The sequence below is a fragment of the Euprymna scolopes genome, chromosome 14 (genome assembly GCF_053919585.1).
Source record: "Euprymna scolopes isolate OS-2025 chromosome 14, ASM5391958v1, whole genome shotgun sequence".
Lineage (NCBI taxonomy): Eukaryota > Metazoa > Mollusca > Cephalopoda > Sepiida > Sepiolidae > Euprymna > Euprymna scolopes.
Window position 1 is genome coordinate 117444006 of NC_136495.1, and position 26266 is coordinate 117470271.

A 26266-nucleotide genomic window follows, 5' to 3' on the forward strand; every position below is an offset into this window, starting at 1 on the left:
TTAGGTACTTCTGCAATTTAAATTCCGTTTTTCTGTGAGTTTCAGTCGGCAATGCCCACCAGACAACAAAAACCGGCCCGGAAAATGCTGAGTGAGCTTATTCAATAATAAACAGAATGCGAGCGAGCAGACGACACCAAATTGGAAAGTATCGTGTACCTCTACAAGGTCACTATTCACCCATGCATGAAGTATTGTTGCTATATCTGGACTGGTGCATCTACTATTAGTATCTCCCTCTTGGATAGGGGCCCAAAAAAGGGTCTTCAATCTAGTCGGTTCCACTTTGTCAACTAGTTTCCAACCTCTGTCCCATCGCTGCAATATTGCATCCCTGTGCCTATTTTACAAGTATTTTAATGAAATGTGCTCTGATGAACTCTTTACACTTGTACCTCCTCGATGTAGATATCCCTGACAAACCTGTTTAGCAACAAAATAACACCCCCTTCACTGTTGAGGTTCCTACATGTCAGAGAGTTTTCTACTCTGCTAGCTTCTTCCCCAGAACGGCTAGACTTTGGAATTCCCTTCCTGCTACCTGCTTCCCAAACTGTACTGACATGCAGAAGTTCAAATGCAACATAAACCAACATCTTAATCACTTCGGCATGATCCCAATTAGTAGTCCCTTACGTCCAAGTGGCAATATGCCTTGTTTGAGGTGAAGATGAGTTTAAAAAAAGAAAAAAAAAGAAAAAGAAAAAAAAGAAAGGGAAGAGTTTCATTGCGGTTCAAACAACAATTTTTTATTCTTGTAACAAGGAAGGAAAATGAACAATTCTAGGCTGGAAGCTATTATGAAGTCTCCAGAAACGGTCCTTGCATTCTGCAAAAAAAAACAAAAAAAAAACAACAACAATAAAAAAAAATCGATTGCTGGCAACTGAGAAGAGATGCAAAAAATGCCATCGGATGTATATCCTAAAATGCCATCGGATGTATATCCTAAAATGCCATCGGATGTATATCCTAAAATGCCATCGGATGTATATCCTAAAATGCCATCGGATGTATATCCTAAAATGCCATCGGATGTATATCCTAAAATGCCATCTGATGTATATCCTAAAATGCCATCGGATGTATATCCTAAAATGCCATCTGATGTATATCCTAAAATGCCATCGGATGTATATCCTAAAACCACGAAACGTAATCGACGTTTTCGGCTGGAGGTAAAGTAATGGCCAGCCTAGACAGTGGATCTCTACGGCATCTTTTTCCAGCAATTCCATCTCCGGATATCATTTATTTTAAGATTAATTTATTTGTGGGCCTATGGAACGTCAATATACAACAACCTACGGCGAAAACGCGATATCAGGTCAGATCACAAAAGTTTTATGAAAAATATATATATCCCAGAAATAAAAAAAGTTGTTCTTTGTTCCTTAAAACAAAACAAATACTTTTTCATTAATTCAAACAAACATACAACAAAAAACACAACAAAAATAAATAATAAACAAGTTAAGCATGCGTGGTGCCTCGTGAATGCACAGTGAACAAGGCATAAAAAAAGATGACTAAGTTCAGCATTTGCCCTACCCCCCATTTAGCCCCCAAAAGTCCCCAGGGGACGTCAGATCCTGGTGAAAATGAACAAACGGTGAAGTTTTCGGCCTTAACATATGTAAATTTAAGTTCTGCACCATGCAAAAAAGAAATAACTAAGTCCATCATTTGCCCCCCCCTCATTTAGCCCCAAAAGTCCCCAAGATCTTAACATATTTAAATTGGAGTTCAGCACCATGCAAAACTGCTAAATAGACATACACAGAAAATTTTGGACAAATATGGTAAAATAGTCCCAAAAATGGAGTGTTTTTATTAGCCCTAAAAGAGCCTCTGAGGCACACCCAAGAGTTATCGCAAAGTATAGACAAACAAAATTATATAGAAATCAGTTAGTTACAACTTTTCAGAAAGTTTTATAAAAATGCAAAGCATCAATTTTTTTTTAATAAGCACAAAAGTGTCAATTTTAGGCATTTTAACCTGAAAAGCCCCCCTAGAGGGGGGGGCAACCAGAGTTTTCCCAGAAAATCCGTTCTGTTACTTTTTTACTCATATCATGTTTAATGTTTGTGCAAAATTTCAAAAAATTCAAAAGCGTAGTTATTGAGAAAAGTGCGGACGGACATATGGACAAACGGACAAGGTTGAATTTATAGGTCCACCCCTATTTGTCGGGGGACCAAAAATATTTGTTCTTTGTTCCTTAAAACAAAAAAAAATATATATATATATATATATATATATATATTATAAATTGCTCAAAAGCAGTTAGATTAATTTATCCCTGACGATGAATCCTGAAGAATTAAAAAGTACTCGGACTTATGATAAATATGGTGATTACATCAGCAAGTTCCCGTCAAAAGCGAAGACTGTTATTCGGAAGTTGGAAAAGATCGAAAATAGAATTAATAGGCAAAAAACGTTTCCTTTATTTAATGAATATGCCATATATATATATATATATAGAGAGAGAGAGAGAGAGTCTCTTAAAACTGTAAGTTGAACTTTACAATCAAAATTTATTGTTCGACTGAATACTCCAAAAAACAATTTATAAAGTCCTTATTCTGTGGAGTTTCAAAGAATGCTATTCTTGTTATTCTTCTCATAAGAAGACATAAAGAAATCAGCAAATTATATTTGTAGCAATATTAGAATTTGCTACTGAAGGCATTAAGTGAAAACGCAATTTATTGTAGTTATAAATTGGCAAATAAAAAAGAAGTGAAAAAATGTTGGATATATATATATATATATATATATATATATATATATATATATATATATATATATATATATATATATAACGAACCATGCATAATATTTCAGCTTGCATGAAAATCATCTCAAGTTGATCCGAAATGCGAAAATAGTTCTTTAGAGAGAATGAAATCCAAAATAAGTCCAGCATGACGATGCATATAATCCGATTAGAAAGCCTTCAAAACAGCTGAAATAATGACAATTGTTTTTTTCCAGACAGTGCAGTAGGCTAAAGAGAAGTCGGTCTCCAGTCAAATGGGACCAAGCAATAAAAGGAGAGAAAACCAGTATGAGAACCTTAATCATCGGCTTAATTAGAAAAAGTGATTTCAGATTAAATTTTAAAGAAATTAAGATCAGGCTAAGTGGGGAAAAAAATCAGTCCGTGAAAGCTCGTATTACTCTGACCGGAAATTGTCTAGACAGAACGAGCCAGATCTTTCTATAAAGTGTTAAATTCGATGTCATTATTAAAAAAAGTTGAGGGAGTGAGGATTATAAAGTTTTAAGTGTGGCAGAATCTTAGCTTATTAGTAATTATAAGGCTGTCGAAAAGTCATGATGATAAAGATGACAAAATAATAATAATAAATGCAAAGTAATTCTAATAATAGTATAGTTAATGATCATGTGTAATAATAATTAAATATATATATATATATATATATATATATATATATATATATATATATATATATATATATTAGCAGGCCGCCCTGCATTTCCCGGTCATAAATACGCTTGAATATATTTTAATTTATGCAGCTTTCATATTATTCTAAAATCAATTTTGACCCACTGGCACCTATTTTGCTAGCTAAAAACCAGACCGAATTTGTTTCATAGGTCTAAATCTGCCATATATTAAGTTTCAAATCTGTAGACTAAAAGTTGGCATAGTAGTTTGGTAGAGACCGTTCACACACAAGCGAGGTCACTTTTATATATATATATATATATATATATAGTATATATATATATATATATATATATATATATATATATATATATATATATACATACTAGACCAACATTAACAAATTCCTGATAAACCGCCCCTTAAGTAAGGCACTTTATCTCCATTAATAACGATTACAATGATATTATCCCAGTGATTACTGTACACACAATAACCCTTATCCCCGAGTGGCTTCACAGCCTTGGTAAGTGGTGACTTCCATGTAAAAAAAAAAAAGAAGACTTTTTTCATGTTAAAAACGGGCAAAAGTTGTAGCTCGTTAACTTAGAATAGGTGCTTTATGCCAAATTAATAATGGAATATGATTAAATTTCTGCTTATTTTTGCATTAAATCCCTATTAATGCCTAACTGTGTATCGGTGGGTTCCATAAGCTTAGTTCGCTGCACCTTATAACGGAAGTTCATACAAAATCAGATCAGCCCAGTAGTTTTTGAGAAAAGTCGGAACAGGCAAAGAAAGATATATATATAACATGATCCTTTCTAAATTGTTCTAATGATTGTTAGATACATGATTTAGTTCAATTTGAAGTGATGCTTAATTATCCAATCCTAGAGGAGCCGCTGTTTAAAGGTTTCGTTTTGTTTTCTTCCCCAAGCCGGGAATAACCAACATCAACTTCAGTCAAGCTAAAGATTTTACAACCGACGGCAATATCCGTTTAATTAAAATAATCATTAATTCGGCCATAGATGTTAAATGTTTATTAAATGCAGTCGTTAACATTGACAAACGATGACGGGATAATGATTTAAGGCCACAAATGTGTCCACTTAGGCACACACTTTTGCACGGATGATTAATAAAAAAAACGTTTTCTATGTCATGGTTGATATCCTCTGAGGGGAACTGGTTTGACAACTGTTCCGTAGCAAGAAGCAATTTGCTCGTTTTCTTCGGACAAAATAAAAATGCAGGAAATTATGAAGGAATCGTATCGGTCGGGTATTCTGCTAATCGCTTGTTTTATTATTCTATTTTTTTTTTTAATTTCTTAGTATAATATTTTTGCTTTGTATTAATTGTTGTTATACGACCTATTTTATTTATTTATTTTTTTTTTTAGGGCGGGGGATAGAAAAAGACATGCGAGAGAGAGAGTAAAGGTTACAGCTTTTCGTCATTATCATCAGGTTTTGGGATTTAGGGTTTTGTGAGTGTCCAGGACTTTGGTCAGTGCAATACAAGACCACGTCTCATGCCTTGTTTCCATGTGGATCGGTCTAAAGGGTTCAAATCATTCAGTTATATCACTGCTTACAAAACAAAGACTGAGTTCAAGTATGCTCCATAATACGTAGGATATCCAAGCTTGTTATCGAGTTGATATGCTGTACATAGCCGAAACGATCACTGAGTGGGTAAGGCATCCATAATCTCACGAAGACTAAACCCTGCTGTAGAAATCCTTTCTTTCAGTTTGTAGCCATACATTCACCTGAGAGAACGTGAATGCCTACTAGACACTATCGATGGGTCTCTAAGGTCTTTCTGTACGGGGGTTTGTCAGGACAACCTGGCGTGAGGATATTTTTCCCTCAATGTAAACCCTGACTAAATATTCAAAGCCACATAGTATTCATGGTACAAAAAAAAAAATTGTAGCTCGTTAACTTAGAATTGGTGCTTTATGCCAAATTAATGGTTGAATAAAATTAAATTTGTGCTTATTTTTGCATTATAAATCCCTATTAATCCCTAACTGTGCATCGATGGATACCATGTTTAGTTCGCTGCATCTTATAACGGAAATTCATACAAAATCAGATTAGCCCAGTAAATTTTGAGAATAGCTGGAACAAACAGACGAAGATATATAAGTGAGAATGTGTATGTGCGGGAGGACACTTCTCAACCTATATACTCAATATTGATATCTCCTCTATATGGCTAACCCATACTGACTTTTACAAGGAATGGTGCACTCTCTCCAAGTGATGTTACCTCAAGTAGCAGTACGAAGCTGGATATGCCACCAGACTAGATGAATCCTAGTTCTAGGATCCAGCAATACCAAGACATCACAAGAAAGGTAGATGATAACTAGGGTTAGGGGTGCCGGGAAAACTCGTCCTGGGAAAACTCGTCTCGGGGAAAACTCGTCTCCGGAAAACTCGTCTCCGGAAAACTCGTCCCCTTTCGCTAGGTAGGAAAACTGGTCCCTTATTGAATAAATATCGATTGAAAACACATTTTATGATCGTTCTTGAAGGAGATATTGTTTTTTTTAAATAAACTATAGCCCCCCCCCATAATATTTAAAAAAAAATATTTTTACTTGTTTAATTTTTTTTGTGTTTTTAATAAAAGCGTTTATTATGTTCATAAACGAGACCGCATATTTTTTTTATATTAGTATAAAAAGAATTTACTTATATACTGTTGTTTATAAAAGGGTAAAATCGATTTTTCTACCTCGCCGACTATGTTGTTTATTTAATTTATTTGGAATCGTTTATTTGGTAAAGAAAAAAAAAAACAGACAACAAACAAAAAACATGTCGGTCGAGTGTTACGGGAGAACGAGAAATAATGCCCGGTATCTTAGGGGGTCTTGATAATCGCTAAAAAATAGAAAATTAAAGAAATTACTGAGGGAGATTTGGTTTTAAAAAGAAAATAATAAATTTTAATATTTTTTAAAATATAATTTAGAGAGAGAGGGGGGGATAAAACCTATATCTCCCTTCGAAAAGCAACCAACAAAAAATGAAATTAAAAAGATTCTTGATAAGCGATAGCGAAGTTTTCAATAAAATTGATTAATAAATTTATTTAGTGATTACTTTCTCTCTTAATGATTGATTTTAGAATTTTGAAGTAAAAATTAAAAAAATTAAAAATGAGTTAACGAGAGATTGTTAGCACATGGCATCTCTCGCGCCAAAAAAATATTTCGCTTTTAATTTATTAGTTAATTTTTGCAAAATTTGACAGGACAATAACTGTTGATAATTGATAAAATCATAATTTTAAATAACGCATGAGTGCATTTGATATGACAGAAAACGAAAACATAACAACAAAAAACTATCCTAATTAAAAAAACAAAACCAAAAGCGTAACGAAGAATCGAATCGCTCCCTGTTTTTTAATTTTTGGGTTTTGTTTTTTTATTGTTTTTATGACTCCAAAAAACATCGTTAGAATAAGAACAAAAAAAAAATTTGTAATTAACTTTGTATGAACATAATAAACGCTTTAAAATAAGTTAAATCACTAAGAACTTAGCCAGTTAGGTAGAAAACGGACACTTATAAAATCGATTTTATTTAAAAAAAAAAAAAAAAAAAAAAAAAAACATTAAACAAGTAAAAATATTTTTTAAAAAATATTATGGGGGGGGGCTATAGTTTATTTTAAAAAACAATATCTCCTTCAAGAACGATCATAAAATGTGTTTTCAATCGATATTTATTCAATAAGGGACCAGTTTTCCTACCTAGCGAAAGGGGACGAGTTTTCCCGAGACGAGTTTTCCGGAGACGAGTTTTCCCGAGACGAGTTTTCCCGGGACGAGTTTTCCTAAATTCAGGGTTAGGACAACAGCATGTTCTTTTCATTGTTTTGACTCTCGAGTGTGTATCCGTTGATATCTTATATGCTTTTATATAGAGCGATGTAGCTCTCAGTTGATTTACTGTATCTAACTGTGTCAGATATATACCTGAGAGTCAAGGCAATGATAAGAATATTCTGTTGCCATAGGCCTAGTTATAACACATTAAAAATTGTGGAGAGGAAAATTATGTTCTCAACTTCTTTTACTAACTTTGCGTTTTAGATGTAAAGGAAAACTTTAATGGAATATTCGAATATCTATGCATCTCGTATAGAGATCAAGTGTTAGTCCCAGGAAGGGGGGAGAGGGCTTGATTTCTGAGAACTTCGATTAAAGTAAAATGAAACATCTTTCTCTCTCTCTCTCTCTCTCTCTCTCTCTCTCTCTCTCTCTCTCTCTCTCTCTCTCTCTGTAAGAGATCAAGTGTTAGTCCCACAGACGGGTTCTCCTTGTTTTCTGAGAACTTCAACTGAAGTAAAATGAACCAAAAAGAGAAAATACAGAATGAGTCACGGGAAACGGATGTTTTTAAGGAAAGCAAAACTCTGTGAATATTTCAAGACTTATTTAAAGACTACCTTCCTCATACCCTATCCCTTATTCCAGGAGAGCAAAGAGCATTCTAGAAACATCCGTTTCCCGTGATTCAGCCTGTATATACACATACACCTACTATGATTACACTACCTAATGCCTGGAGTATCCATGCTTCCTATGGATTTGATGCAAGAAGTACATTACTGGATCACGAAGAGCTATTAAGCACATGAAATGTACATAATCCTATTAATATTGACTATCTGATGAATCCATGTTAAAGGGATCCTTTCTTCCAGTTTACAGTCATATATTAAACTGATCGTGGCGCGATCATTACTCCAAAGCCATTATAGATCAGAAATGTTTTGGGATCACGTCTCACTGCCATGCAGGACGACAGAACGCACACTAGTTGAAAAGACTTTGTCCCGAATCTTGATGGAAATGTTCCTAAATGTAAGGATTGGCAGTAGGTTCCTTTTGCTTGAAATATTACGTATTCGATAGGTTTTGTGTGAGATTAGGCAAAGTCTAAAGCAGTACGTTCAAGGGAAATACCATTTTAATTTATGAGAAAATCAAAATCAAAATAAGAAAATTGCCAAATGACCTATCTATCTATCTATCTATCTATCTATCTATCTATCTATCTATCTACTAGTATATAAAAGGAACTTTGTCTGTGTGTGTGAGTTCGTTTCCAATGGACTCCTAAATGGCTGGGCCGATTTTTATGATATTTCACACAAATGTACTTTATGTATCTGGCAGTGTTCTTAGATAGGTTTTGCACTGGAATGTCTTCAATAAATGTTGATAATCAAAATAATCTGATGAAAGGAGGAACAGGCGATTTTGACCAAAGTTAAAAGCTTATAGAGCCTAACATCACAAGTGCATTTGAGAAGTCTTATTACCACACAAGCAGAAAGGCTCAACATATAAAATCAGCAGTAGGTTCTTTGATATGACAGGGGCACGTTCGAAATGAATGTTTCTGTTTAGAGCACAATTGAAGCATGATACTTCACTTTTGCATTTTAAACTTTAATTCAAGCCATTATATATAAAAAATAATTTTATAAAATCAACAGTAAATTCTCTACTGTGCAATGTAGACTGCAATGCATTGTGGACTAAGTCCCTAAGGAGAGGTATATGGAACTTCTTCCCAGTGCACTATGATGGGTCCCCAACTAGAGCAGGCAATCAATCGATTTGATTGAAAAATAGGTTATTTCACCGATTTCGATAACAATAAAAATATCAGAAGTGTGAAGCATTCATTGATCAGCATCCGATCCCAGGCAACGTCGGGTCTTTCTCCTAGTTCTAAATATGTGAATTGCGAATGTGTAGGCGGATTGATTATAATAAAAGTGGCGACAAGATCAACCAATCATGTATTTTGATTAGAAGCAAAATGTAGTATCTGTTCTACACTTCGTCTTTAAGTCCAGACTGAGGCAATTTTTATTTTAGTCCTGATCCAGAATGCTCCCTACATAAAAAATCGACTTTGTGTTAAACTTTGCCCACGTTGTGGAGCAAGTAATTAGAGACAAAATTAACTGGTTAGACATGGGGAGAGTCTGTAAAAATGACAACGAGGGATGCTCAGTATTTCCCAGGAAATGGAGTGTACATCACAATAGCCTCTTTCTTTCTATTTTTCTATTTTTTCTTCTTTTTCTCTTTACTTCTTCCTCTCTCTTCCTCTCTTTTGCTTTTTGTTCTTTTTCATTTTCTCCTTCTCTTTTTCCTTTTCTTTTTCTCTTTTTCTTTTTCTCTTTTACATATTTCCTTTTCTCTTTTTCTTTCTTTCTCTTTCTTTTACTCTCATGTTCCTTTTCTTTCTTTTTCTATTTTTTCTTTCTCTTTTCTCTCTTTTTTCTTTCTATTTTCTCTTTTTTTTCTTTCTCTTTCTTCACTTTCTCTCCCTTTCTTCCTCGTTATTTCTTTTTTCTTTCTCTCACTTTCTTTCTTTCTCTTTTCCTTCCTCTCTTTCTCTAAAGAGTATGTGCACAAAATAAAAATGATATTATTTTAAACAGACAACCCATATCAGTCCAGAAAGATGAAAGAAACGCACAGCAATTTCCTATTTTTCTGCCTTTTGAAGACAAAAAAATGAAAGACTTAATGTGGAATGAGCATTTGTTAATCTTTTTTTTTATTATTATTTTTTTAATTTCTGGTTACATTATTTTTTGATATTTTCAACGTTGTTGTCAATTGCATATAAAATAGGAGAGATAAATATTATATAAATAAAACAGTAAATGTATGTGTGTGCGTCTTAATATTTAACCAATCCACTCTTAAACTATTTGTCAAATAACACTGAAATTAACAGGAAATACAGCAAAAATGGTTTATAAAAAATAAAATCTTTGTTTGAATGGATGAATAATGCGTACAGAAGTGTGTCGGCACGCTGAAAAGCAAACTGTTCATTTCAACTTACCAGCATATTTCTATAAGTTTGCGCATGCGCAAATTCATTCGGAGCTTGAAGTGGGCAGTTAAGTCTAAAGGGAGCAGTTAAATGTAAATTTTTGCAATTTTATTATTAGTAGTAATAGTAGTAGTATTAGTATCATTATATATAAGTATTATTATTCTTTATTGTCCTTGTATGGATCCTTATTTGTTCAACTAATTTATATATGTGATTGTGATGTGTATGGATATGTAAACTTGATAGGAACGTTAAAGATCGTGTCACTCGTTCTCTAGTTTTTTTGTTTGTTTGTTTTTTTTTAATAGAAATTGATTCAGACAAAGCATGAAGCTACCTGATGTAAGGGACTAAAAGAAAAAAAAAACTTCAAGGTCAAAAACTCGCCAACAATAAGTGCTTGATGCATGCATTCCAACCCAGAAAACAGCAATTCTTCCCCCTTCGTCAGAAATGTCGCTTATGAAATGTGAGGACTAAAGTACAAAATAAAGGCTGCCGAAAGTAAATCCAATGTCCACTTTCTGCTGCTCATAGACACATTTAACAACTATTAGAGTGGTTGAATTAATAGAAAGAGAGAGAGATGTGGGTGACTTGTCAGTTATTTATAAATTACAAGTAAGTAAACAAAACAGATTTTAACATGAATTTTATGTGATTAAAGTATATAGGAAAGAAGCCTTAGCAAAACAAACGTTACGTACAGATGTTAATGTAACTTGTATGTATAGAATTCACTCCAAAACTAATTAACCGATCATTGTTTATTTTGGTACTTAGCTGAGAGGCATAGAAAGAAAGAAAAAAAAAAGAAGAAATGTTTCATCCAATGCCAGAAGGCGCAGGTGAAACGTGAACAAATACCGCGGAATCTTTCACTTTTTTTCTAATGGCTGGAAACACTTGATGCTTCGCCAACGCTATCAAGGGTATTTTTTATCGTGACGTCATCACTAAATGGGTTGCCTACCACGACTTAACAGGGTCCCATCTACCCTTGAGAGAAGGATAGATCGCGCCAGTTTCCCAACCTGGTATTTTTTTTACCTTGTGGTACATACAGCGCATCACTTTCCGAAATGGTCACTCATCTAGTACCGCCCAGGCTCAACATTGCTTAATTTCGGTGATCTGGCAAGAACCGGTGTGTCGATGTGATTGTGCTGGCGCATGAGGGTGAGTAATTTGGTTTTATGCCAAAAAAACAAAGAATCAAAAAATCAATGAACCAAAGAATCAAAAAACCAAAGAATCAAAGAACCAAAGAATCAAAGAATCAAAGAATCAAAAAACCAAAGTATCAAAGAATCAAAAAACCAAAGAATCAAAAAACCAAAGAATCAAAAAAGGGATCGATGTCCTTCATAAAAATTCAGGTACATCCTATATTTGTGATATTTTAACGATACGTATCAGACATCACTTAATATATACAGGTTGGAACGATAAATTCGTCGCACTAAAGAAAACAACATTGCAACTTTGTATTGAAACTTTTATTGAAAAAATCAATTCAGATAACTTGATTGTGTAGTAGAAATGACATTTATTCAATGTAGCCGCCTTTTACTCTAGTAGTTTCTTCCCCAGAACCGCTAGACTTTGGAATTCCCTTTCGGGTTCCTGCTTCCCCAACTGTACTGACATGCAGAAGTTCAAGTGTAATGTGAACCGACATCTTGCTGCCTAACTCCCCACATAGCACCCCTGTAGCTTATGTCCCTGATAGTAGCCCCCTACATCAAAGTGGCAATGTGCCTTGTTTGGGGTGAAAATGTAATAATAAAAAAAAAAATCCACTGCCTCAATAGGGGTCCGGAACTGGGAGCATGCCTTTTCTACAAGTGCCAGTGGGAGCTTGGAAGATGCCAGCGATCATTTTTTTTTTTTTTTACATGGAGTTCACCACTTATCAAGGTTCAGGGGCCACTCGGGGATAAGGGTTATTGTGTGTACAGTAATCAATGGGATAGTGTAGTAATAGTATTGGAGAATTGATAAAGTGTCATTACTTAAGGGGGCTGTTCATCAGGAATTTGTTTGTGTTGGACTTGAAGACATCCAAGTTGAAGTCGGAAAGGAAACAGGCAAGTGGAACAGAGTTCCACAGGCGTGCAGTTCTAAGAAAGAAGCTTTGTTCATGGAATCTACGTTTTGATTTAGGCATAGATAAGGAGTGGGGGAAATTATTGACAGTGGTTTTAGCTAGTCGGGTGTTTTTTGAAAAAGATTGGCGAGGGGGGGGCAGAGATTGGGGTTCAGACGAGCACTTGCCATGGAAATAACGATAGAACAAAGATAGGCTCGCTACGTCTCTTCTGTGGGAAAGAGGTTGCAGGGAATAGAAGAGGGCATCCCCCACCAAGCCACGAAGTCTATTTTGTACTCTGTCAAGGCAGGATAGGCTTTTTTTTTTAGCAGCTCCTGCCCAGATGTGGCAGCAGTACTCCATCTTTGGACGTACTTGGCTTTTATATAGATAGAGAATTGCATCATTAGTGAGATATCTTCTGGAGCGATAGAAGGATCCCATCATTTTCCCAGCGACCTTGGCCACAGACTTGATATATGTGTTCCATTTCAGATCAGGAGTAAAGGTCAAACCCAGAAGCTTATCAAAACATGGGGTCTCCCCTAGACGAGAGCCATCCATTTCAATTGATACCAGATGGGGATCAGAGCGTTTATGATCATGCTGACTTTGGTGTTGTGGGAGGTCATGTTGGTGGTGTTCTTGACATATGACCAAACAAAGTAGACACTTCTCAACCTATATACTCAACCAAATTTTGACTTGAAATTTGGTATATAGAGTCTTCAGACAAATGGAAAACTTTTTAAACAATTTTCATCTGGAAAAACAGGGCGGCTAAAGAGTCAAAATTGAAAAATTGGTGCATGGTAGGCTACCAGACTTTTATGTCTTCAACTGTTTCACGACTGCGCATGCGCGTCATGAAATATGACAGCTTCCTTATGTTAAGTATTAGGTGGTTTGAAAACACTCTAAAAGTCATGTCAAGCTGGCGTAGTGGTTATCGTACTTGGCTCAGTGTCCTTAGGTTTTGGTTTCGATCTCAGCTCGAGTATTTTTTTTTTTTTTTTTTTTTTTTTTTACAAGAAGTCAACTGTTTAGAAAAAAAAAATAACAGCACATGTCTTAGTTTCTTTCCGTTTTTTTATTTACTTCCTTTTTCTTAAGGAATTTAACGTTACGTTTAATACCTGACAACGCCGAGTACATCTTCAAGTCATTCAATAGAATACTATTAACAAAACAAAAAATGGTGAACCTAATAACTTTAATAAAAGATGTACAGATAGAAGAATAAAGCAAATTGAATTTATTTCCTTTTCTAACCATATTTCTATGACCGCCCTCCCTTCCCTTTCCTTGCTCATCGACTAGACATACACTTATTGTTTACTCATTTTCCGCCATTTAAATTGTAATTGTTGTGTTGCACTTCATGCCTAGAGTTGCATAAAAATGTTGGATATTCCTGAAAACGTTTGAGACACAAAGACAGAAAAAGAAGCCATTGTTGTGTCCGCTAAACATTAACGATAACTACATATGTCAACGAATTTTTTTTAAATGTTCAACAGAAATTTCAAATAAACAAGAAAATCTGTTTATTCTTTTTTGTTTGTTTGTTTTGATCAATGTGTACATTATACTATATTCCCCCCCTCTCTCTCTCTCGATCACTTTATATCCCACACTTTCTCTCTCTCTCTCTCATATATATATATATATATATATATATATATATATATATATATATATATAATGTATAAAAAATAAAAATACTAGCGGAGGTTTACGTTATGTTTTGAGAAAAATAGAAAAACCGAATGAAATTATTAAAATAATCAACGTTTCGTCCTTATTTCAGAGGACATCTTCAGGATATTGGGTAGGATACAAAAACTGTTTCTCTTTTTCGTATGATCTATGACTTTTTCTTTTTCTTACTTCAATATCCTGAAGATGTCCACTGAAATAAGGACGAAACGTTGATTATTTTAATAATTTCATTCGGTTTTTCTATTTTTCTCAATATATATATATATATATATATATATATATATTTTTTTTTTCTCAAAATATATATATATATATATATATATCACTCTCTCTATCTCCATCTCTATATCTCACTCTCTCTCTCTCTCTCTCGATCACTCTATGTCCCACACTCTTTCTCAATTACTTTATATCCCTCTCTCTCTCTCTCTCTTCGTCACTCTATATTCCTCTCTCTTGATCATTATATATATATATATATATATATATATATATATATATATATATATATATCACTCTCTCCATCTCTATATCTCACTCTCTCTCTCTCTCTCTCTCTCTCTCGATCATTCTATATTCCACTTTCTCAATTACTTAATATCCCACTCTTTCTCTCTCTTCAAGCATAAAAACTTTTTTTATTAAAAATACTGGATTTTTCCTTATATAACATAATAGGTTGATATGCTGTAAAATAAAACAGAGAGGTACAGCCTCAGTCTTGGTCAAAACATCTAGGAGAAAGAAAATTCTGATGTAAAACCTGATGTCTATTGTCTATTCTGTCCTCTGACAACCATTGCACCGATTGAGATTAGTAGTTTTACCAAAATGTGTGGTTTGCTCTGCACAAAGCATTCACGACTATAAAAACAAATCATCTGTGCAGATTTCCAGACACCTTTGTTGTGGCGGACCTCATGTGTCGAAATCGACTGGAATATCACAAAAAAAAACCCAACCAAGCCAGAATCCTTAGAAAAAGATGAATGATATTTTTAATAGGTACACACTATTGTTGATAGCATCATGGTAGTTGGCATGCTTACACATTTTTGCACTGCTTCATAGTGTGTGATTTGAAATTTGCATTGATCTTCATAAATTAAGATTTAATTAGTTTGAACCGTGCACGTTATTTACATCATCTATTTATATATATAAAAGCGAAAATGTATGTATGTATGTTTATGTGTATTTTTTGATGTCTGCTAAAAACTTTCGACAGACGCGACGAAAATTCGCAAACTCGGTATCACATCGAAGCTCCATCCCTTGCTCAGAAAATATCGAAAAATTGTCCAAAAACGTTAGCTTTTTCACCCCGCAATCGACAATTTTCGACAGGGGGGGTCAACAAAAACGGTCCTCTCGTGACAATGACCGATTCTACGCATGCGTCAGATGACGTCGTGACCTGATTTACTTTAAATAGTTGAAAAACCGAACAAATTTCATGTAGGTCACGTTAGCTCAGTTGGTTAAGGCCTTGGTTCATTATCTAAATGTTTTGGGTTCGAATTGTGGTGTGAGATGGTTTTTTTTGGTTTTTTGTTTTTCGATTTTTTAAATTTAAATATTGAACCAGTGTTATTTAAGCCATTTTTCACGTAACGTTCGTTTTTCTGTTTTTTTTTTTTACTTCGCTTATCCACCCCCGGCCACACACCCCAAAACACCTGGGTACCCATCGTTTTTTAAATTTTAATATCGAAACAGGCTTATTTAAGCCATTTTTCACATGTTCATTTTTCTGTTTTCATCGTTCGTTTGCCTTACGTTAGTTATTTTTTGTGTTTTTTTCCCGCTTAAGTGTTAACGTTGTTTTCTTTTTTTACTTCGCTTTAATAAACAAACCGTCGTCGTCGTCGTAACGCTCGACGACTTCTGGCTGCGGCCCTGCCAATTTGCTTCTTACTTAAATAAATTCAAACATCTTTCACTAACTCATTCTGGCTGGCCGATTTTATTTTCAAACTTCGCCTCAGGACTTCGGGTTCGATCCTACCCCCCCCCCCCGGTTTCTTTTTTATTTAACACCACACACACCTACAAACACCCAGACAACGGCAGGTACCCCCGCTAGTCTATAATATAAATCTCACCAGTCTGTTTAAATGTATGCATGTATGTATGTATGTATGTATGTATGTATGTCTGCCTAAAACTTTCGCCAGAGGCAACGGATTTTCATGAGATCGCTATCGTTTTGAAGCTCGACCCTTCGGACGACAAATATCGAAAAATTGTCTGAAAACATTAATTCTTTCACCCTCAACTGGGCACTTTTCTACAGGGAGAGGTTGAAAGAATACTGACAATCAGGCAATGTCAAGTAGATCTACAAACGTGGATTCTTATGTTATGCTCGAAACCACAGAAGTAAATTCAGCAAATAATATTTACTAAGTATCATACCAGTCGCATAACATAATCATATTCCACATAATCATGTTGACACACCAGTTCTCAGAGTACTAAAGTTAAGCAACGTTGAGCTTTGTCAATACCAGAAGAGTAACTATTTGGGAATACCAGGTGCTGTATGTGCAAGGACGTTGACACTTTCCTGTAAGAACTCTAAAACCGAAAATAGGTATTTACCCTGACTGGGATGCATATACGACTTGGACAGTTTGTGAATTTAATATTCCCTAGAAACTTCCCCCTTTGGACGAAGCTGGATAAACTCACCTAGGGTGAATGCTGCTTCATTTTGTTTCTTTTGTTCCATTACACAGTCAAGTGGCATTTCACGACTTTGACAGCGGCAAATAAATTAGCAATATAGCAATATATATTTTCTGTAAAAAAAAACTGTGACCCGTTGGGTCAACCGTTGCGATTGGGTTTAAAGCAGGAAAAGGTGAGTTTACAAAGTTCATTTTTTTTTCAAATAAAATGGTGATTACATGTGGCATAATGACATTGACACACTGGTTCTCTTTAGATTGAAGTTAAGCAACATTGAGGTCAATACCAGATGGGTGACCATTTAGAAATACCAGACACTGTATGTAGAAGGACGTTGACACCTTCCTGCAAAAGCTAAAATCATCATCTCCTCTAACGAGGATATACATGCGATTGGGAACCGCTTGTGAATTTCATACTCCCATGAAACTTCCGCCTTTGTAGGAAGCCAGTTCAACTCACTTAGGTTAGTACCACTTCAGTACAATAGTAAATAAAAAGATTTAAAGATAAAAATTAGTTTCATTCTGCTCTCTCTCTCTCTCTCTCTCTCTCTCTCTCTCTCTCTCTCTCTCTCTCTCTCTCTCTCTCTCGGCTATAAATTAAATAGTTTTACTACTTGTTGAGTTATTCCCTTTTGCTTATAGGTAACTATTAATTAAGAGAGAGAGAGAGAAAATGATAGAAATGAGAGAGGCAAAGAGTTATAGACAGAAACTGAACATTGGAGAAGTCATTTGTTGAGGTAATTAGTAATTATGGTATATTAGAACAACCAAAAATACTTTTGTCAAACATAACTCAGTTGCAAAACTAAAGAATAGTTCTGCATGCATTTTGTGTCATCAAAATAACCGTAGGAAAACAAATGTTGATTAACTGAGATTTAATGTAATAATAAATATATGTGTAAGTTGTGGAGAAGATTTGAGCATAACAATCAAAATGGCAACAACAGTCCAAAACACATAAATGACAAAAATAACTCATCTCGGGAGAATTGTCAAATATTTCTTTATTAATCTGAAAAACTTCAATGATATGACTATGGTAAAAGAGTGGATTTCTTGGGTTAATAGATGTGAAACAATTGAGTTAGCAGGGTTAATAGATGTAGAACAATTGAGTTAGCAGGGTTAATAGATGTAGAACAATAGAGTTAGCAGGGTTAATAGATGTAGAACAATAGAGTTAGCAGGGTTAATAGATGTAGAACAATAGAGTTAGCAGGGTTAATAGATGTAGAACAATAGAGTTAGCAGGGTTAATAGATGTAGAACAATAGAGTTAGCAGGGTTAATAGATGTAGAACAATAGAGTTAGCAGGGTTAATAGATGTAGAACAATAGAGTTAGCAGGGTTAATAGATGTAGAACAATAGAGTTAGCAGGGTTAGTACATATATATAGATACTGTCAGAGGCACACTGCTTTGCTTGATATAGGTTTTTCAAAAACCGGAAGTTATATTTTTCTGTTTGGAACCTGGGTTTGCTTGTAACCCTCCTCTTTCAAATTGAGACAATTGTGGAGTACTATTTAGTTTTTATATTTGGCCAAAATTATATATATATGTGTGTGTGTGTGTGTGTGTGTGTGTGTGTGTATGTGTGTGTGTGTGTTTATGACTTCCACTCGTTCAAAGACTCTAGATTGTCTAATGTATTCGCCCGAATTCGGCGTTTAATAGTTCTGAATTCCCTTGGCAATTGTTTGGTGGCTCTGAGGTAAAGGCTTAGCAAATGGAGTCAAAAGGTGGTTTCTTGGCTAGATTCGAATCTCCCAACCGCCAGGAATTGTCACTTTTAAACTGATGATTGCGTTAGCATGAAACATCAGTGATTGTAGGTAGAACCGAATAATTATTATTTAATTATGAATATATACAAACAGAAACGCACTGCTTTGCTTGATAAGTAATGACAACCAAATAAGTTCTCGAAAAACCAGAAATTATATTTTACTGTTTGGAACCTGGGTTTATTTTTAATCCTCCTCTTTGAAATTGAGACTACTGTGAGGTACTATTTAGTTTTTATATTTGGCAAATAGTATGATATACTAGCGGCTGCACTGCGTCGGCACACACAACATCAAGTACACGCAACATTGTCTTATCATCAATGCTTACCTTGTGAACTCAGAGTATAGGAAATTCCTATATGCACAAAACAAAATCACTGAAAAAACAAAAATACCCCAAGGGTAAGGATAATGAGTAAACGTTGGATAAAATGATGGTTAAAATTATGAACTTACCAGGATTCGAACTTGAAATCTTCTGATCCATAGTCAGACGCATTATCCATTGTGCCACAAGTCCTGTCTATATGCCGAAAGATACCGCGACTGTATACAGACAGTGTTAAATTCTGTTTACATGAGCAGGTAACTTTTTTGACAATTGCACTAAACGACCCCAAAACTCTTATTTCGGGCATTTTGTGTGACTAGGTGTTGTTCATTACGAAGGTATCAAGTCCCTAGATTGTCCTTATAGATAAGGACAATTCAGGGACTCACATCTTTCAGGGAAAAAAAAGAAAAGAAGAATTTTTCAATTCGGTGCATCTGTTCGAAAGTTTTATTGGTATATATATATATATATATATATATATATATATATATATATATATATATATATATATATATACACACACATAAATAAATAAATAAACTTTTAGAATTTTAATCCAAGAAGAAAAGCTTTTTTGTCTATAATGACTTCGGGTATATACAGCACAGTGGACAATATTGTAGTAGTGATGGCAAATCTCTTGGATTTAGTTTTTTCTTGGAAAGAGAATTTGCTCGACTAGTGTAATTGGGTAATCTTTATTAACAAGTTTTTACATCATATTGCAGTGCAGTTACAACCTTGCCCCCCGCAGGCCTTCATCAGCAACTGAGTTTCTTGTTCAGAAGAAGAAAAAACTAATTATTTTTTTCATGTGACAATAAAAATTTCGATTTTCTTACTGTCCATTCGCATTTATCACTTCAATAATTTTCATTGCGGTATTGCAGCAGCCACTGAAAGCCTCTTTTACTGGTCATGCCAATAAAAATGGAAGCGATACTGGCATATTTGCAGAAAGATATCCACCTCGGTGAGCTATATCAGGGCTTGGTAATTTTGTTATTACTTCTACTGTAGTGCTCAACCCATTTGTGGTAAGTGCATTCGTTAGCTACCATTAGCAATAATGTAAATCTAATAATGTTCCTATAAACATTGACAATTCACTTAGTGCTTGCTTTCGATTGAACCTGTTAATTATCAAAAAAAATAGTTAAGTTTTGAACTTGGTAAGAAATCGTGTCTTGTCTAACCACACTGAGAAGCTATGATACAGCAAAACACTGTCTGTGGATGGAATACTGTTGCCACATCTGGGGAGTAATTCCTAAAGAGTACCTTTTCCTGCCTTGACAAGGTACAAAACAATATTCAAACGTGATCAAAGACATAACCTTCTTGCATTCTCTTTGCCACAGAGGAAATGTTGCGAGTTTATCTATTCTCTATCATTACTTTTATGGGAAGTGCTCGACTGAGCTTCAATCCACCCCTGTAAAACATTCGCAACAAAATCTCGTGGAGCTCCACCAACCGTCAACAATTTCTAAAAATCTTTGTCCGTGTTTAAAACTAAAAGGAAATTCCATGAGCAGAGTTTATTTACTAGAACTATCCGTCTGTGAAACACAGTACCGTTGGACTACTTTCCGGCTGACTATAACATTGTTGTTTTCAAGTCCCATGGAGATAAGTTCCTGTTGAGCTGTCTTCTTAAATAATTAAGCCCTACTCAACGTCAAAAAAGTACATTGGTAAAATAAAGAGATATTTGAAGATTTTAAGAAATTGTTTAAATCTAGTGACTAGTGATCTTGCCAACCAACCACGTTCTTCTTTTCAAACACTCCATGATCGTTGATAGAGAATGGAGGATGCATAAGAGTAGCGAATTGAAGACACCAATTGTTCATGCATTCATTAATTTCAAACCTTTCATGATATTATTAATCATGCAAGTGATTCAACACTACACAACTTTTTAAAAACAGAAAAGTTTCACTTTACTCACTATTAACATCAATATGAAATTCTGTCGTATATTATTGTGACACGATGAGGAACTTTCTGTTGCAATTTAAATTGATTAATTATGCTAAATTAATTGGGGAATAATTAACCGAAAGAAATTTTGGATTATTGCATACAGTATAGTCGAATATGATTTTCATCGAAATATTTCATGATCGATTGAATTTAAAAGATTGTTTTATATTGGCAGGGTGACAATGTTTTGATTATAAACAAGTCGTGATAAAAAGGTCATAATTTTCAGATATTGTATTTCCGAGTTTAAAATTACATCTGAGTGAAAGGTACCCAAACTGAATTTTGATTTATATTTGTCTATTTCTTTAACCATCATACTCGAGTTGCTTTTGACCTTGATGTGTACAAAACATTGGAACAATGAAGACGAGAATGGCTGTATGTTGTGGGCTCAGCTTTGAATGTGTAAAGAGAATAGTTTATTTTTAAACACGTGACTAGCTAGCTAAGACGATAAAATAAGAATATGAAATATTCCTATTTCATATTCTTATAAATGCTCCATTTTCAACTCAGAAATTTCCAAGTTGTCAAGAAGACTCAGAACTTTCCTGTTATTCCCTGGCAACATAATCAAATTTTGTTCCTTGCTTTCATTATTTTCAATCCTCTCGTCATATTCTCCATCATCCAACACATTTATCTCCTTAATCATTATACTTGATTTGCTTTCGACCTTGATGTGTACAAAAAAATATCAGTTTCTTTTTTTTGAATAAAAAAGAAAATTGCCATCGAAAATTAAAAACAAGACAAACTGAAAGTGGCCGTACTTAAAGTTTCACCATTAATTATCCTCGTGATGTTTTAACACTACCTACCTAACGTTTATTAGTCCTTATCCTAGAGTAGCCTCCGGGCCTTGATATGCAGTAACCTCAAATATATATATATATATATATATATATATATATATTTCATTTAATCATATAAATTAATATACGAAAATATAAATTTATGCATAAACTTTAAGTATTTACTTCAACAGTGCTCACTACGTAGGTAGAGCTAGGTAATAAGTTATAAAAATATATATGAATATTTTGTAATATTTTATAATTTACTATATATATATATATATATGTGTCATCCACATACGGTATTATTTCGCTGTTCTACCTCAAGCCAGGATTGAAACCCGGCCGCCTGTACGACAGTCAAGGCTCCTAACCACTATGCTATCGGCGGCTGCTGATCGAGTCGTGAGTTTAACGATGTTATTACATCATCCGAAATACCGAAGCTCGATTTGTTTGTGTGTGTGTAATTATTATTGTTATTCCGTGTATCCAAATAAAATTGGATAAGGAGATACGTTTTATGTATTAGGCTTTCAGAGTCCTATTCACTTTAAAAATATCATATTTACAACTGTATGTATTTTACCTACGCCAATAATTTAGTATTTAGCATTTCAATTAATTCTGTCTTTGTTACATTTTCTTTTTCTATTAAAAAGTACATCAGAACAAATGTTTATTTGTAACTCTTGTAAGTACTGTTTATTTATTCATTTATTTATTTACTTATTTTTTGCCCCCCCCCCTCCTACAAAAGGAGAGTGGACCTGTAAATTCACTCTTGTCCATTCGTCCGTTCGTATTTTTTCAATAACTACGCCTTGGAATATTTTGAAATTTTGCACAAACATTAAACATGATATGAGTAAAAAAGTAACAGAACGGATTTTCTGGGAAAACTCAGGTTGTCTCCCCCTAAAAGTGCCTTTCAGGTTCAAATGGCTAAAACTGACACTTTTGTGCTTATTAAAAAAATTGATGTCTTGGATTTTTATAAAACTTTCTGAAAAGTTGTAACTGATTTCTATATAATTTTGTTTGCCTATACTTTACAATAATTCTTGGGTGTGCCCCAGGGGCTTTTTTAGGGCTAATAAAAACACTCCATTTTTGAGACTATTTGACTATATTTGTCCACAATTTTCTGTGCATTGTCTATTTATTAGCAGTTTTGCATGGTGATGAATGCTAAAGCCTTGGGGACTTTTGGGGCTAAATGGAGGGGGTGGGTAAATGATGGACAGTGATTTCTTTTTTTTTTTTTGCATGGTGTAGAACTCAAATTTACATATGTTAAGGCCTAAAACTGCACCATTTATTCATTTTCACCCGGATTTGACGTCCCCTGGAGACTTTTGGGGCTAAATGGGGGGGGGGACAGATGCTGAACTTAGTCATTTTTTTATGCCTCGTTCACTGTGCACTCATGGGGGACCATGCATACTTCACTTGTTTAATCCAGAAATCTCCAAGTCGTGAGGCTGAGTCAAAACCGCCATGTTATTGGCTGGCAACACAGGTGATTGTCAGGTTCAGTTTATTATATGGCGGACATAATGAGATTGAGTTTAATCCAAACACTTTATTGGTTTGGTGCCATTTGTGGACCAGCCTTACAATCTTGCTTGGGGCGACAGAAACTTATGAAAGGTTGTCCTGTCGAGATTTCAGCGCGTTAACCTCTAATGAACTGTCCCCTAGTATGCTTGTACATACACATGCACGCACGCACATCTATTATTATACAAAAGCTGAGTTTATCAACGTTTGTTTTTATAAGTCTTTTTTTTTTCATATATATTTTAACCACACAAAATGCATACTCAAATATTCCTCAGTTTGGAGATTGAATTATGTTTGAAAATTTTCTATTTGTTTTATTAAGCTGCTATTTGCAATTAGCTCACCTAGTAAGCAATTTCTTACTAAGTTTTTATCTATCACTTTCATTCTCTCCCTGTATGTTGCCTGACCACCTCCCCCTTATTTTATACGATATCTATCACTCTTGCTTTTGTCACTCATTTTTTTTTTTTTTTTTTAGTATGTGGAAAACCACCGTTTTTAACATTACTTTCACACACCAACCACTTATTTTATTACACTGAAGGAGGTTTTGTCTAACCAATAATATGAAGGAAATCGATGCAGTAATCTTATTTCTTCTTCATCATCCTCTCTCTCTCTCTCTCTCTCTCTCTCTCTCTCTCTCTCTGCTACATTTAATTTTGTTTCTTATTGGCTGTTTATTTTTATTTTTTTTTGCTGAGTCAGCGAGGAGGGAAAGCAAGTATGTTGTAATGTATACCAACGTGGACTAAAATATCAGCGAAGCCAAGTTCTAGTCTCATCTCATCCACTTAGTAAAAGATTTGAACACCTCTTCCCATTTATAGCTAAAAATAGTAACGTTTCTGAATTTTCGAGATGAGGATTGGTTATTCCTATTATTTGGATTCATTTGACTACTGTTCTCATTTTGAGTGTGATTTTCATACGTTTCAGTCGATGTAACCTCCGACCTTCTTCAGGTTTATCTTATCGAACTCTGGAATTTGGACGGAATTTCGAATGGAACGCTTTATTTACTAATACAATTGCAAATTACTTACGGCCTCTATCCAGTCATGGCTGACAGAACACGAGCATACTACCCCCATGAAGTAAATAAAGGGTTCCGTTTGAAATTCCGTCCAAATTCCTGAGTTCGACATCACTCGTAGTAATTTTAATGTACAGCGGTTCTTCACTTAAGAAAGAAGTCAGTGAAATGTTACATAAAAAGGGAACATTCGAAAGAAACATGGCAAAAAAAGAACATTGTCTGCCAAGAGGTGTTGGACTGAAGTAAAAAATTAAAGATTGTCGCTTACAATGTGATTTTATTATTTATATTTAACTATGTAGCACAATATTACTTTCTGAGTATTTATTAGTATTTATTAATTTATCACATAGATATAAGTACATGGAAAACCGAACTGCTCTAAAAAGTTCTATAATTAAAAGACAATGGACACTATTTTCAGAGAAATGTTAATAAACTCATACTTACTGTGAGTTATTGGTTTTTCTGTACAAAAAACTTTTTTGTGTGTGTGCTATTCAGAAAAATATTAATTTTATCAAAACATCGATTGATTAAATATAGTTCTCATTCTGTGGAATTTCCACGGGTCCTGGTAGTCTTTTATTAATTTGTTTGTTTTTGAAACTCAGATGATAGACTGTTTTTTGTTTTTTTTATTTGCATTATTACATTACTATATAATGCTTTGTTAGTCGGTCCGTTTGTCACACTTAAGTGTGAAATATGTTTTGTTCATTGCTACATGTGCAGAATGAATATTATTTTAGACGTATACAAGTAAATGCACAATACAGGGTTGCCCTAGAAAAGACATGCTTCCATTTCCGTTTGATGAAAACCGTTTTTCTTCTTTTTTGCAAACCATCTACTAGTAGGCTAGTTGTGTATAAATCCTAAGAGCTATAAGAGCCTTCTATCATGTCTGAAAGTGACACAATGTTCAACAAGCGAAATCGGAGATTCGCCACTGTACAACTCATGCTCTCTATCAATCCAAGTGATAACAATAGGACCATTGCTATCACCTTCAAAATGCATCGCTGGATTGCTACTAATACAGGGACGTGCCCAGAGTGATGAAAATAAAGTTTCCAGCCACGATTATGGTCTTTGTGTGGTTTCAAGTGAGAGCCACATCACGCCACCTCACATCATGGAAGTCAGCTTGAAAGTTAACACCAAAGTGTACCTGAATATGCGGAAGAGTGTGGTGATCCCATAGTGCAATCAGGTGGCCGCTGGCAGACCCTGGGTGTGCAAGCAGGACTCTGTGCTGGCCCACAAGACCAAAGAGACACAGGCTTGGCTTCAAAAGGTGTGCTACGATTTTGTACGCTTCATTCACTGCTGCCCCCCCCCCATTCTTCCGACCTGAACCCACTAGACTACTTTGTTTGGTCATATTTTGAGAACATCACCACAACATAAAAGCCAGCCTGATCATCACCATCCACCGAATATTCGCCAAGCTCCTACCGGCACTTCTGGTAAAGGCATGCTCCCAGTTCTGGACCTGCATTGAGTCTGTGATTGAGGCTGAAGGCGGCTACATTGAATAGATGTTAGCTCTGTAACGTAATGAAGTTATTTGAATTGATTGTTTCAATAAAAGTTTTAAAATGAAACTGTCGTGCTGTTTTCTTTAGGGTGGCGTTTTTATCATTCCATCCTGTAGAAATTCTGGTGAAGGCATATCAAATTGAAAGCACGTATGAAAGAAAAAAAAAGGGAAAAAAAAGAATAATTGAAGATGAAAGAAAAAAGAAAAGGAGAGAATGAGATTTGATGAGAAATCGTAAAGTGGAACATTTGGGGGGGGGGTCATGATGTCGATAGATCAAAAACAATGGACAAGAGAATAAATATTATTTTGAAAAAAAAAAATTGTAATTCAAAAGTTGGTCTAAG

The 26266-nt window shown here is 34.6% G+C and overlaps 1 long non-coding RNA gene across 1 annotated transcript in view; it reads left to right on the top strand.

The window, feature by feature from the left end:
* The window catches only part of LOC145293240 (uncharacterized), a 1271116-nt gene that overhangs the window by 1038246 nt on the left and 206604 nt on the right, over positions 1-26266 (top strand). The window lies entirely within an intron of this gene.